This window comes from Globicephala melas, chromosome 4, assembly GCF_963455315.2.
Source record: "Globicephala melas chromosome 4, mGloMel1.2, whole genome shotgun sequence".
NCBI lineage: Eukaryota > Metazoa > Chordata > Mammalia > Artiodactyla > Delphinidae > Globicephala > Globicephala melas.
Window position 1 is genome coordinate 117,956,190 of NC_083317.1, and position 15,828 is coordinate 117,972,017.

The following is a 15,828-nucleotide window of genomic DNA, read 5'->3' on the forward strand; positions in this document are numbered from 1 at the left end:
GACACCTAAGACACAAAAATCTACTACATTTTTTTCCCATTAAATTACTAAGGTACCATTGATGACTGCAAGTCACCTTTTTACATCAGGTATACAAAAACTAGTTTCTTTAACACTGTCTTTTAAACCAGGAGTCAGCAAATTTTCTTTTGTAAAGTGCTGGAAAGTAAATATTTTGATTTTTGAGACAAAATGGTCCTCAACTCTGATGTGGTAGTACCAAAGCAGCCATAAATAATATATAAATAAAAGGGAGTGGCTGAGCTCCAATAAAACAGTTTTTGCAAAATCAGGAGGAAGGTTGGATTTGGAGAATGGGCCCTAATTTGCATGTTGACCCTATATTAAACAGTACTCTCTTTGCCCATTTGATTTGTGATGCCAAATATATTTATAAAGCAGGTTCCCATATCCATGCGGGAAATTTCACTCTCCTGTTAGAAGCATTTGCACATACCTTTTCCATGCTCTCTTTACCTGTTCACCATTCACTTCTACCTACTTCACTTGGCTTAAACATTGCTTCCTCAGGAGGCCTTTCTGCTGAGACCAAATAGGGTAGGGGGTCCTGGAGAAGGAGAACCAGGCATGGCTTACTTGACATAAGGGAAGCCATTTTTGGCCTAAGCCATTTTGTGATCTAAGCCTGGCCACAATTACTGAGAGCCCTTGAACAGCTCTCAGTAATTAATGACCTTAAGGGAAAAAAAGCATGCAGAAACAAAGGACTATTATCAGGCAAGAGAAGTAACAATAGCAAAGACAATATATTAGTTTTAAAGACTCCCAGCTCTGTTTGAATGGTAAAGATTAACCTGAAGGGCTCAACTACCAGATCAACTGGAACCTAAGGGATGATGATGTTGACCTTTTCTGACCCTCGTGACTTCAATCAATTAAAGCTTGAACTCTGTTGACTGCCCAGGCCTCTTCATAAATATGCATGTATGCTTAGCTTAAAACTTCCTCAGTTTTGCTTTTTGGGGAGACACTGATTTGGGAAAGATCCCTGGTGTTCTCCTTACTTGCCAGAAGTAATAAATCATTCCTTCTCCCATGCCTTGACTTGGCTGTGTCTTTTGGCTCGACACCCACCAAGAGGTGAACCTAGTTTTCAGGTAACACCATATAGTATAGAATCCTTTCTTATACACCTTATGGAATCATGTTCCTTTACTTTGAACACTTAGCCCAGTATGTAATTACACAGTTGTGATAATGTGATGTCTTTCTCTCCAACTAAGTTGTTAATTCTCTGAGAGTGGGTGCCATGTCTATTTTAATTCATCATTTTATTTCCAGTGTCTATTAGAGCACCTGCCCAATAATGTTCACTCAGTAGATACTTGTTGAAAGAACTAGTGAATCCTATGTCAAAAAAGATTCTGAGAAAACTGGGTCAATTTTACTTGACCAATTCAAGCCTCAAATAATTCCTACTATGGGCTTCCCTGGTGGCGCAGTGGTTGAGAGTCCGCTTGCCGATGCAGGGGACACGGGTTCGTGCCCCGGTCCGGGAAGATTCCACATGCCGCGGGGCGGCTGGGCCCGTGAGCCATGGCCGCTGAGCTGCGCGTCCGGAGCCTGTGCTCCACAACCGGAGAGGCCACAACAGTGAGAGCCCCGCGTACCGCAAAAAACAAAACAAAACAAAACAAACAAAAAATAATAATTCCTACTGCATATCTGAGATTACTCTGGGGTTTTCAAATGTAGCTGATAATAAAATCTTACTCTCTCCCTTCAACACTTTTGATACCCTGGTTTCATTACAACTGCTACAATTTAATCTCCTTTATTTCTTTATTCTAAAGAGAAACTAGGTCTGCTTTAAAACTTGGGTATGATTTGAAATTATACCTGCACAAGTTTATGCAGGAAGAAAATGTCATATGGAGTTGGACATTAGGCAAAAACATCATTCATCGTAGTTGTATTTGATGTTGTTGAATTTTAAGTTTTAAAGTGAGCATATTTAAGGAAAAATAAATTATTTTCATTCTAAAATGCTGAGAAGAACTGCTCAGTGATAATGGTTGAGTAATTCTCTAACTATTTGCCTTCAGATACCAGAGATACACCTAATCTTATAAGTAAGAAAATGTTACATCAGTTGCTCATATTTACAGATAGGATGCAGAGTGGGAAGAAAAGTTGCTTCTTTTCCAAACACAGAATTAAAAAAAAAAAAAACAGAGCCAATATCCGTAAGGTCGGATCTTAACAAACGGCACCGCGAAACAGAGGAAAGCTTCAAGTGAGCCTTTTTAGGGAGCGCTCCCGGGCGAGGTTCACTGGTCCGAGAGAAAGGGGCCAGAGAAGTCGCACCCGGGCGAGGGTTGGGCAAGATTTTATAGGGAGGGGGTGTGGTGAATCTGGGAGGGTGCAGGGTATTCCTTATTTGGTGGTCTTTTCGGGTATCCTGGGGGACCGTTAGTCCCGCCCCTCGAAAGGCGGGAAGGCTGGGCCGGGGGCAAAGTCCCCAGGTCAGTTCCTGGAACTGGGTGGTCCGGAATGTCTCCAGGGCAGTTTCTGGAACTGGGTGGTCCGGAGAATTTCAGTCTGATGCAACCTGTGAATCTGATTGTGTTCCCCTGCCTTGGGCCAGTTGGCCTTACAATATCAAATTCAACGTGTGATGCTGTCTGTATTAGCAACATTTTCATGAAAAGTCTTGAGTCATGTTTAGTTTCCCATAGTTTCTATTCATCAGTTAACTGGGGATGTCAAATCAAACTGCCATCTCCTCCATTATTTTGTTAAAGCTTTTGGCCGTATAGGGCCTAGACATTTTCTGTTTCTTTCTTCCTTTTTTTTTTCTCTCCTACTTGTGGACTCCTCTTATTATCCTGAATTTACTCATCAATAACCTAATAAGCCATCGTATGTAAACAGAAAAGCCAACATTTAAACACTAGAAACCTCTGGTGTCCTCTTCCCTCTTTGGCTGTACTTCATTTCCACTGACTGTTGAAAAATAGAACGTGTTCCTTGGCCACATTGACCAGCTGAACCACTGAAGATTATATCTGTTCCAAATATTTCATTCCCTTTCAGAGGACACTCAATAGCCAATGAAGCTCCAAACGAATGATATGACCTGACAACGAGGGACAAAAATATCACAAAACTTAAACGTAACTATCCTAAAACGTTACAGAACTGTTTAGTCAGTTTTAGCTGGGGCTTGGGAAGACTTAAAGTGATTTTTTTAAAAAGCTGAATTAGCTAAGGGTTTTAAAACAGATAATAATAATGAGAAAATGAGACACAGAAAGAAAGGAGGTAGACTTTAATGTTTTCATGACATTTCTAAAATGGCTATGAAGCCAGAATACATGGAAAATTATAGCAGTAGAGACAGTTGAGTGGAAAACAGCCAAACATGCCGTAACATTCACTGTTTGCTAAAAATAAGAAGAAACTATTACTGAAAAGTTAATTTCATTTATTTTTTTTTCCTTTCTTTTGTACAAGAAACTGTTATTTGGCAATTAACAAAAGTGGATTGTATTCCTTGATGAAGATAAAAAGGTGATTAAAACAGACTCCACCTTCAAGGTACTTCCCACCTAATGCTTAAGCTAATCAAGAGATGAGTTACAAACACCTCGGTGATAAACTTTGTCAAGAAATTAAGTTAAAAATCATGTTAAAGGGAATTTATAGAAATGGGATTGTAGGGGAGCAAAACTTGCCACCCCAAAATGTCTCTTTGACATGTGAATTGTTTTGAGCTAAAAATAATCAAGGCCCAAAAGACTCAGGAAGAAATGTTGACCTTCCCCCTAACTGCCTAAGGAATGCAGATAGAGGACCGGTTCCAGGAAGGGAGTTATCACCACAGATAACGGTTGTATGAACTAGATGGGTAGACAGGGAGGAACCTAGCAAAGTCTGTTAACATTTCTGTCTGTGTCCCATTGTCTCTGCAGGGCCCAGCAAATATTTATTTACCAAACACTTGCTTTTCCATCTCCATGCGAATTGCCATCCTCCCCTTTGAAGTCCTAAACAACTACCCCCAGTATCCTTCTGTCTTTAATTGAAGATGGTATTTAAGATGAGGATTTAAGCCATTTTGGTGAGCTACTCGGTTTTCCTGGATCTCTCCCATGTATACATGCTATGAAAACTTGCTCAGTTTCCTCCTATTAATCTGTCTCATATCGATTTAATTCTTAGACCAGCCAGAAGAACCTAGAAGGGTAGAGGAAAATTGATTCCTCCCCTATAGGATACACAAACAGGAAGCAAACTGAACTTTACTGACTTAGCTAGGTCCACTGAAACAGAAAAGAGGAGAAGAAATGGTATTATATAACTCATCCATACTCAGTATTACTCATAAATTTCAATTATCTTCAGTTATTTTCTGGATCTCCTTTTTATGAATTCTTGATTACTCTTTTTTTTCTGTCTAACAATTTATATCTGTATTCTTACCAGGTAACTATCTGATCAATAGTTCATGACCATAATATAAAATTCCAGTTGTATAAAAAACTGCAGCTGTAAGAACTCTTCATTATGATAGAGGTCAGAGGACTTTGTATTGGCAATTATTTTAAACCATTATCAGGGTGATTCATAAATCTAGTAGCATATTCACTTATGATTAATATTTCCCAAAGTCAACTCTTCCAGTATGTGGTTATTTTGATAGATCAGAGAAAAAGGAAAGATAATCTTGTGTTTCATGTGTACTAAGCCCTGGTCCTGAAAAATTCTGTCTTACAACTAGGGAAGTAGCATTCTCATGGCCTCGTGGTTGCTCATCAGAATTTATCACGTGGTATTGAGGTGAATGCCATTAAACCAAACAGCTTTTGTAGTTATGAGCCAGAAAATGCCAAGCCATTCTGTCAATCTTGCCATTGTTGACATCTAACTAACTATAAGTTGGATATTTTGAAATCTGTAGCATTTCTTTACTGCTGCCACTCAGTGCTACGAGATTAAATATCCAAATAAAACAAAAATGAATGACCAGCTTTCATAGTCTTCTATTTATCCACACTTGAGTTTCACATCACTGAGCCCGTATCACAAGTATAGCACTGAAAGTCATAACAGAGAGAAATTAATTAAATGACTGTATTTCAATCACGCAATTTCTTCCCTGACATTATGAACTAAAAGAGTGCGGATCAGGCAGTTTGTAACTGACAGCCGTGCCGTGAAATTGCAATGCAGCCTTGATAATTATCCTCTTCATTATTTTTTAATATATATCAAGATAAATATAGCATTTCTTTTCACTTTTAATGGCATGCAGCATAATAGAAAGATGAGAAGAGGCGTGTTTGTCTTACAGTGTTAGAGTTAAAGCAGTGGCAAAGGAAAGGGTATGACATTAATGATGTACAAGCATCAATGCTGTAATTGAGTATATAATCATTCTATACAAACTCTACACACACAGTTAAAATAAAACAAGATGCATTTTCGTCACAAAACTAACTGCTGACAACAATTATCATTAAGAACAAAATATAATGCAATTGGGGTGGACAAAATAGTTTGCTTCTTATCTCAACTATATCAATTGTCAAATAGTTGGGGTTCAAACAAATGCAAATGCAATTAATTTATTATTGTTTGAAAACAGACTTAAGCGATTACAGAGCCATTGGAGTCCTGTATTAGTCCAGCTCCTTACTGTATTAGCTTCATTAGATTTCCAATTCCCCAAGCTGATTTAAGATATGGTATGAATTTCTTCTTCTTATTGATGGCTTTCAGGATGAACTTCTTGCTGCCCTTTCTTTCTCTTAAACTTAAAGGGCAAACATTGAAAATTGATAGACAAAATTACTAAAGCCATGTCTGCAGGGACTACTGTCTGAAATCTCAACGCAATTCCTGCTTGAATTTTATTGAGCTGCCTTCTACCTCAAGGCAATCATATGGGAGCTAAAATAGCCACGGAATTGTGTGAGTAGCACCATTCCTTCTGAGCTTGAATCAGATTTCATGAATCAGAGGCTGACTGGTTCAAATGCAAATGTTGGGTTATAACTCACTTCCCAATGGCAGGGTAAAGTTTTTCATCCATATCACAAGTCTATGTTTGGTATTTTTCTAAATGCTTAGGATGTAATGAATGAAAAGGATAAATAGTTTTGGGGACATGACCGAATTGGTAGGAAAAGGTCAAAGTTCAAGGATGCATTCTGTACTCTTCCTCTGGCAGGAGATTTTGAGCATTTTGGGAAGAGAAAAGTTGGAGCAGACTTACCTCCTCATCTGCTTTGCTCACCTCTTCCCTGTTTAATTTTGCTTAATCATTACAGGGTAAGGGTATGAGACCAGAGGAATCACTTCCGAGATTAACAGCAATGTCCCCTTCTGAGAAAGCCACCAGGTGTTCTCTGAGAAAACAGCTCCAATTTGGAGGGCTGGTGTCAACAGAGAGCCACTAGGCACAGTTCACTGGTGCGACTTTCTACCGCTGGGGGGCCATCACCGGGCAAGGGGGCCATCATTGGACAGGAGAGCCACAAGCTCTCAGTCTCACAGGTGAGAAATTTGAGGTGGGTGGCTTTACCCATCCTGCTGGGACTTTTTCCAGATATGGTGAGTAGAATGCACCAGGTAATAAAGTGCTGTGCATATACTGAGAGCAGAGGTTAGACCACAAAGAAAATCACAGGACATAAATGGTTGGTGGTACCACATTTTGTCAAATCCAGAGCAGGGACTGCATGTGAAGTTTCCCTGCTTGGACTAGCCGTGTTTCCTCCCCCATTCAGTTGTAAATCACTGATCTGGTAATGGACACTCAGGTTTACCAACCCTGGTAGTTAAGATAGGAGGGATGTCTAACAACATTTACTTTTTCATTGAAGACTAACAAGGGGAATCCATTCAAGTGGAGTTTTGTTAAATGTCAAGCACGGATAGAATGTTCTTTGTTCAAGGAGAGACAAAAAGAAACAAACGTATGCAAGGAAATGATTATGTAACATAAAATTAAAATAGACTATTACTTAAGAAGCCAAAAAAGGAATATTTCTTAAGAAAATATTATGAGAAACAGAAGTAGTTTTAGAAAGGTTTGCTGCTTTCTTAATCAAAATATGCCTTTGCAGGGGGAAAAAAGAGATGAAAGGAGATTTTAATATAACCAATTGATCTGAAAAGACTGCTGTCTGCGGTAAAGTAAGAATTAAAAGTGACTAGTACTATATTATCACAATATGAGATCTGTATTCAAAGCAGGAAAAAGCAGAACTGATACTTCAGGAAACTAAATCCTGATGTGGAAGTTACATTTAAGAACTATTCCAGAATTCAAAGGAGGGAGAAAAGGTAAAAATAATGGCAGAGAACACAATGGTTTAAAAGAGAGTTTGGACATCCAAGGTACAGATAGTTGGAATTCCTAACAAATAAATCTGAACAAATATAACAGAAACAAAAATTAAATTCCAAGTTAAAGAAATCTTTCATGAGATGCAAACAGACAGTCCTGGATGTTTAGATTACAGTCTTACTGAGTACCACACAAAACGAATGAAAGGCACCTAGAAACATGATGGTTAAATTGTTGTTTTATCAATAAATGGACTTGCATAACAAACAAAGTAGAATATAAAGAAATTTTTTTTGAAAAAAACCTTGTCTTTAAAGCAACCTACAAACTTTCCCCTTGATGGTCTCTCCCGACCCCCAATTTCTTCTCTGACTTCATCTCTTCCTGTTTCTTCAGCCCTGGCTTCTTGCAGTTTGCTGAACATCCAGGCCTAATCCCACGTTACAATCCTCATACTGTCTTTTCCCTCTGTCTGGAACAATCCTCCTTCAGGTAGACATAATTACTCACTGCCTTCAAGAATTTGCCCTCATCTCACCCTATCAAAGAGTCCTACCCTGATACCACCGTTCACACTACAACTCTGTTCCCCTTTCTGACCTCTAACCAACTCCATACCCTTTCTTCTTCTGCTTCCTTTTTCTTTTTAACCATGGTACTTATGACCTTTAACATAATATATAATTTACACAACTATTATGTCTTTTGTTTACTGTTTATCCATTGAAACTAGAATGTAAACTCTACAAAGCTCAGATCATTGACTGTTTTCTTCAGTGATGTAAATACTTAGAATATTGCCTGCCACATAGCAGGTACTCAAAGGTGTTGGTGTGTGATAAAAATGAATGACGTATAACAAAACGTAACACAACATAGCAAAACATAACAGCATAATTAGATTGTATAAAAGGGAGAAATAGGAGAGTTTTCCCTGAGGCAGCACATCTGGCTAATTTTCCCCCTTCCATCCTTTGGAGCCTACAAAGGCAGATCCTCATCCCCTTTTGCTTCTCATCCTCTGGGGTATGTGGATGAACCCCAGGGTTGGGGAAAGCCTTTCCACTCACTCCCTCCCACCAAAGATCCTAGACCCCTGCCCTCTGGCATAGCTTCTTGCTGAAGAAAAACAAACTGTTCTCTACCTGGGCAGCCATGTCCCTTGTACTGTCTCTCACCTGTCCCACCTGTGCCCTGCTCTCCAGCTTGTATTTAAGTCCCTGGGCTGCCCCTGGAGGTATCCTTCATTCTCAGGTTCCCCCCTGGTGTCATGACAGGCATTTTGCAAGGAAAATCCATTTGGAGAAAGACAGAAGAGGGTAAAAATAAACAATTCATTTCCACTGGCTCTTGGGTGAACTGAGAGATTTTGCAAGGAAAAACAAAAATAGGGGTGGTCAGGAAGGCCTTTTCTAAGATAAAGAATGAGAACAAGCCATGCAGAGGGCTGGAGGAAGGCATCTGAAATGGTACGTGCAAAGGCTTGGAGACACTGAAGGGCTTGATCTGTTTGGGGAGCAGAAAGGAAGCCAGTGTGGCAAGTGTGTAGCGAATGAGAAGAAAGGTTGTTCCCGGAAGAGGTGGGAGCCAGGCTCTGCAGGACCTTGGTGAATAAGACCATCAGACTAAAAGAGACCTCTTGGGCAGAGCGTCTGGAAAAAGAAGATATAAAATCCAAAGACAGATAAGGGGGTGTTCCAGATCTTAGAATGAGAAGAGGAGAAATAAGCAAAGATAATTGATAAGGAACAGCTGGTGCATTAGAAAGAAACCCAAAACATTATTGGAACAAATGACAAAAGAAGAAACGTTTCAAGGAAAGAATGGCAGACTATGGCAAAGGCCGCTAAAAATAAAAAACAATGGAATAGAAAAGAGTTCATTGACTATGACAAGATAACAATAATGATAGCACAAATGTATGGAATGATTTCTATGATTCAAATGCAGTTCTTTTGTAATTGCTTTTATATATTAATTCCATTAATTTAAACTTCACAATAAACCTAGGAGCCAGGCTTGTAATAAGACACTTGTTATCTCTATTTTTACGATATAAAAACTAAGCAAAAAAAAAAAAGTTAAGTAGCTTGTTCAAGGTGATACAGCTAGTTAGTGGTGGGGTCAGGATTCAAACCCAGACAGTCTGGCTCCAGAGTTTATGCTCTTAATCTCTTACTGTGGACACACCTGGTAGCCTTATTAAGCTTAATTAAATGCCTAGCAAAGATCCTCAAAGATCTACACTAAAACGTGAATAATTGTTATCTGGACTACTTCGATTATACTTTCTTGTTTCTATTTGTTTATTTGAATTCTCTATTTTTGTACAGAAAATATGTGATACTTACATAATTACATTTTTTAAAGAAAATTAATTTTAGGAGGCCTGTCATAAAATTTGACATGATAAACGTAGCATACTTATATTAGTGATCTCCTGTTACACAACAAGTTAACTATAAATTTAGAGGCTTCAAGGAACAGATATGTATTATCTATTTTTTCCCTAGGTCAGGATATCATGAGCAGCTTATCTGGGTGGGTCTGGCTCAGAGTTTCTTATGAAGTTGCAGTCAGTGAAGAGAACAGTCAATGCTCTGAGCCCTTGTAGAGTTTACATTCTAGTTTCAGGCAACTGGGGTTACAGATATCTGATGGCCTGACTGGGGGCTATAATATTCGTTTCCAAGATAGCTCACTCACATGGCTATGGGCAGGATGCCTCAGTTCCTCACCACATGGGCCTTTCCAGAGGACTGCTTGAGCATCTTCTTGACATGGCAACTGGCTTCTTCCAAAGCAAGTGATCCAAGAATTATAACCTGGTGTCAGAAGTTACATGAGTTACTTCCTCCACATTTTATTCATTGGAATAGAGTAACCAAGTCTAGCCCACCTGGAAATTAGGCTCCAACTTTACAAAGGAAGAGTGTCAAAGAATTTATGGACATTTTAAAGCTACCACAATACCAAAAGAAGAATTGCAGTGAGAGCAAGAACAGAAGGAAGAGGCCGAGGAGGAGGCAGTGAAGGCAAAGAAGAAAGGGAGAAAGGAAGGAAGGAAAAACAGATAACCTATGATTTATGTGTTTAAAATTTGGCACTACTACATTTCATTCATTCAACACTTCATTTTCATAAATTCAAATCTTAAAAATGAAATGCATGCGTGTTTTAACATTTTTATTACTAACACTTTAAGAGACTATTTCAACTTTAATAACATGATTATAGTGGCTGCTTTAGGTCAACATCCTACTCCTGTGAAAATTCTTTTATATGCATAACTGGATAATGAAGGATGGCTGAGTGCAAGCCCTTTCACTTTATGCTAAATCCCTGTGGCTACTGGGTAACGCTTTCTGCTTTTCTGAGCCTCAATTTTCTTTTCTGTGTGTCTCTGAACTAAAAAAATTTTGAGTTTCTGTTCAGTTCTGAGGTTTCTGATTTTGCAGTAAATTTCAAACCAGATTAAGCCAGGTCAACCAGATTTCTGTAATGATGAATATAATTTAAGCATTAGTCTTACGGAAGTGAAAAATGACATTTTATGTCAACTAGAACTGCAAGTAAATAGAATCTCAGGAATTTTGCTGTGCATTATGATGCCTTAATGAATCGATTACAATGTGTGACCCCATGTACAAGATTTAAGCCCCCAAAGGAGACAATGCTGTCCCAAGAAGACACAATTTTATTTGCTGGTAATCCAGGAATGCTTTTGTAGACCGTGCATAAAAGCTTTTACAACAAAGCCATATATTGTAGCAGAGTAATAGATGATCAGAACATTTTATTTTTAATTTGTGGTTGGATTGAGTCTTCCTTTTGAAACATTTTTCTTTACCCTAGGTCTTTGGTTATTGAAATTAACATGCCAATTTGATTGATTTGATTAAGTGGACGCCTCCACTATTTCAGTTTGTCGGTGACATACATAAACTGTTAAGGCATCAGGTTCTGTCACCTTGTATTATTTTGCTGTCTTACAGGAATGGCCCCTTTCCCTTTTCCTCTGACACAGTCTCTTGAGAGAGGTCATTTCAATCTGCTCCATTTCTGAACAAAGTCTCTAAGATTGGGTTTGAGATTCTGAATTTCTATTTTTGCTTCTCACATGAATGACATCAAGCATTTTGCCATGTCTTATATACCATATATTATATAAAAACAGGAAAGAGGAGAGAGAAAGGGAGAGAGAGGAGGAGAGAAGAGAGTTCTTCCCTTGAGCACTGTCATTCTGAATGGCAATTGTGCCAATTTATTAACACAGTCAGCAACAGCCTTCTTAATTAAGCTACCAATAATGTCACTAATAATCTTCACTGTTCACTTCAAAGTAAGCATCTCTCTCTCTCTTTTTCTTTCTTTGCTGAGGCATTGCAGCCATACCGCTTATATGGGCTTAAGAAGCCAATGACTCACCAAATAGACTTTCAGTTTATAGTTTTATGCTTCAGAAAAAAACTATTAGCAACTATTTTATAGAAAATGTCATCCTTACAGTGACTCCTTTTTTCTGTAGTTGTAACCTTTCAATTAAGTATAAACCAATGTTCCTGACATTTGCAATCATTATTCTTTCCCTAATGCTTGTTTGGAGTGACACATTGCTTTGATTTGTCATCATCTTCTTTTTAATAAAATGAAACTTTCCACCCTCTCCTTATACTAATGCCCTGATTCTGATATACTAATGGCAGGCTGAAGTGGCTGGTGGGTTATAACTTAAAAGCATTAACCTAATTTTGTTTCTGGCTCTTGTCTCCTCATGCCTGGCCTGTCACAGGCCATGTCTCCAAGCTCTTCCCAAGAGAGGCCATTAGAAGACATGGAGTGAGAAAGATCTGAAATCTGGTGATTAAGTGATAGACCAGCGTTCTGCCATTCTGTCTTTGATGCAAACTAATTTATGCATATTTTTATCACCAGGCTCTAACCCTGACTTTGCATCTCTTACTCCAAATCTTCTGCTAAAAATTCAGTACAAGGCACAAAATACGTGTCTTTTCACACTAACTCCAGCTGGGCTCTTGGCTATTCCAGTCGTTACACAACTGCAGTTTTATCCTTACTTGGCTCTGGACTCAGTATCTGATTTATTTCTCTTTATATTTTTAGCTATTAACTCTGAGTCAGGAAAGATTGCATGATTCTGAGATCATTATTATAGCTTCATTAATTCCTGCAGTATATTAAGCATGTTGTAGTATGAGATTCTTTCCAGCCAAGAGAGATACAAATTATGAGCCAAGGATCTAGAGAAGCAGAAGATCTGAGCAATCCATGCTTGAGTGTGAAAAAGGACAGAGAGATGCCGTTAGAGCAAATGGACCACCCAGAATATATCTGTGGTTTTTTCAGTGAGACTGAACACCGATGCTACTGTCACTGTCTTCATATTGGCAAGAAGAGGACATAAGAGTTATGCAAAACGTTCTTTTTAACATGTGTTTTTTGGTTTCTCTGAAGATCTCCCTCAGGAAACTTGGAGATGAAAAAGCAGACCATTTTCGAATAGAAGACACAGAAGTTCTCTGTTGATTATTGGCCACCAGTGCGAGCAAGGGATAATTTACTTATTCTGCTTTTTCATTGTGTCTTGTGAAATGATTTAAACTCAGTACATGAATCCATAATTGCCTGCATGTTAATGAAGTTGCATGGAAAGGGTTATGCTGCTGCCCAAGCTAAAGAGCTATTTTAAGTTTGGGCCCCAGTTAAGAAGAGTCTCTTTCTGTTAATGTGGCTGATAACCTCCCTCACATTGTCAAAGTGCAGTAATATTTGCTGAATATATTTTGTATGTGCTCATACAGTATATGTATGTGTGTGTATACATATTTATATGTAGATAGAGAAAGGGAGAGAGGGAGAGAGAGAGAGAGAATAAAGATAATATAGTGATTCTAATTGCAGAAAGGATTTATTTGTTCTTTTTTTAAAAAAAAATTTTATCCCTTTGATAAACCATAATGGAAAAGAATATAAAAAAAAGAATATTTCATATGCTTGAGAGAATGGAAGCAATGGACAGTGAACTTGCTCATCTCCCCACTAAAGGAATTCCCAACTGACATATTAAGCGCTACACCCTCCCTCAACTTTCCCTCCTTATATTCTGGGTGAGCGTGCTCTGTCTACTCCTTTCAAAGAGCAAGTTCTCCACATCAGTTTAAAACCCACTCTCGCTTGCTTCTTCAAGGACTTTGTTCTGACTATCCCCACTTCCTTCTACATCATTTTTTTCTCCCTTCCACAGATCAGTCAGTATACAAGATGCTTTAGTATTTCCTTTTAAAAAAAAAATCTTGCTTGACCTCACATCACCCTGCAGTTATTCTCTGATTTCTCTGTCCATCTTATAGCAAAATTTATTGAAAAACTTGTCTATAGTTGATGTCTCGACTTCTTCCCCTTAGCATATCCCCTCTGTCCACTCTAATAAGACCTTTTATTGGGTTTCACTTTGCCAAATCCAGTAATTCCTTTTCTTTTTCTCTTATTTTTCTTGAATTCTCAGGAATATCCAACACAGTTAATACTGCTTCCCTTCTTCTCTTGGCTTTGGAACACTAGCTTGAGACCTTTCCACTAGCTGTTTCCTCTGCCTATAATGATTTTACACAGGTCTTCTCATCCTTGGCTCCTTTCTGTCATTCAAATCTCAGTTTGAATGTCACTTATCAGAGGTCTTCCTTAACCACCCATTCCACACTGCAGCCATGTCATCATATTTTAACATTTATCATCATCCAGTAATGTTCTTGTTTACTCAGTTATTGGTTTATTACCTTTCTTCCCTCATTAGAATATAAGGTCCATGAAATCAAAGAACTTACCTTTCTTATTCAATACTCTATTTTCAAATCCCAGAATAGTGCCTGGTACAGATTAAGAGCTCAATAAATATTTGTTGAATAAATGAATGGATGAAAGTCAAAATCCTTGCACCCAGGAAAGTCAAAACTAAATAAGTAAAAATGTTGACTTCTGTATGGATATGTCATACACTAACTTATGCTTTATGTTAAATGTAAACTTTGAAAATCTACCACACTGAGATAATAAAAATAATGATGCCCCAAGATTTCCATTAGAGTTAGAAAATAGTAGATAAGAATTTTTTTTTCTGTTGGAAGTGAAGCAATGTGGCCCTTTTCCTAAAAAGTAATTCCTAGTGTTAGCCTTGTGTCTAAGATACACTAAATTTTTAAAATATATTTAAATTTACGTTAGTTTCCTATTGTTGTTGTAATGAATTGTTGCAAGCTTGGTGGCTTAAAACAAAATACGTCCATTATTTTATAGTTCTGGAGTCGTCCAAAATAGGTCTCACTGAGCTAAAATCAAGGGGTTGGCAGTGTTCCTTCCTAGAGGTTCTAGGGGAGAATCTCTTTCTTACTCCTTCCAGTTTCTAGAAGCCATCCACATTCTTTGTCTTATGGCCTCCTTTCTCCACCTTCAAAGCCACCAACATTGGATCAAGTCCTTTTCACAGTTCCATATCACTGGTTCTATCTCTTCTGCCCCCTATTCCACTTATAAGTACCCTTGTAATTACACTGGGTCTTCTTTCAAGGTCAGATGATTATAGCAACCTTAATTCCATCTGCAATATTAATTCCCCTTGCCATGTAATCTAACATACTCACAGGTTCTGTGGGTTAGGACAGAAACATCTTTGTGGGGATATTATTCTGCCTATGACATTCCACCTTCTGACCTCAAAGATTAATGTCCATCCCACAAACAAGATGCATTCATCCTCAAGGATCTCAACTCATGACAGTATCAATTCAACTCCAAAAATCTCATGTAAATGTCATCAACTCAAAAGTCCCAAATCTCATCACCCAAACCATCTAAATTAGGTATAGATGAGGCTCTGCAGATAATCCATCTTGAGAAACAATTACTCTCCATCTCTGAACCTGTGAAACTCAAAAAACAAGTTATCGGTCTTCCCTGGTGGTGCAGTGGTTGAGAGTCTGCCTGCCGATGCAGGGGACACGGGTTCGAGCCCTGATCTGGGAGGATCCCACATGCCACGGAGCAACTGGGCCCGTGAGCCACAACTACTGAGCCTGTGCATCTGGAGCCTGTGCTCCGCAACAAGAGAGGCCGCGACAGTGAGAGGTCCACGCACCGCGATGAAGAGTGGCCCCCGCTCGCCAAAACTAGAGAAAGCCCTCACACAGAAACGAAGACCCAACACAGCCAAAAATAAATAAATAAATAAATAAATAAATAAATAAACAAATTATCTGCTCCCAAAATGCAATGATGGGACAGGCATAGGATAGAAATTATAGACATTCTGGCTAAAAGAGGAGAAAATTTAAGGAAAAAAAGAGTTACCAGTTCAAAACATTTTCAAAATTCAGTTGGTTAAACTTCATTTGTGTTACATAAAATTAGTTATTGTTATAAAAGTATTATTTTATTATATAACGATATGATGATAGTGCATTCTATGTGTGTGTGTGTGTGTGTGTGTGTATATA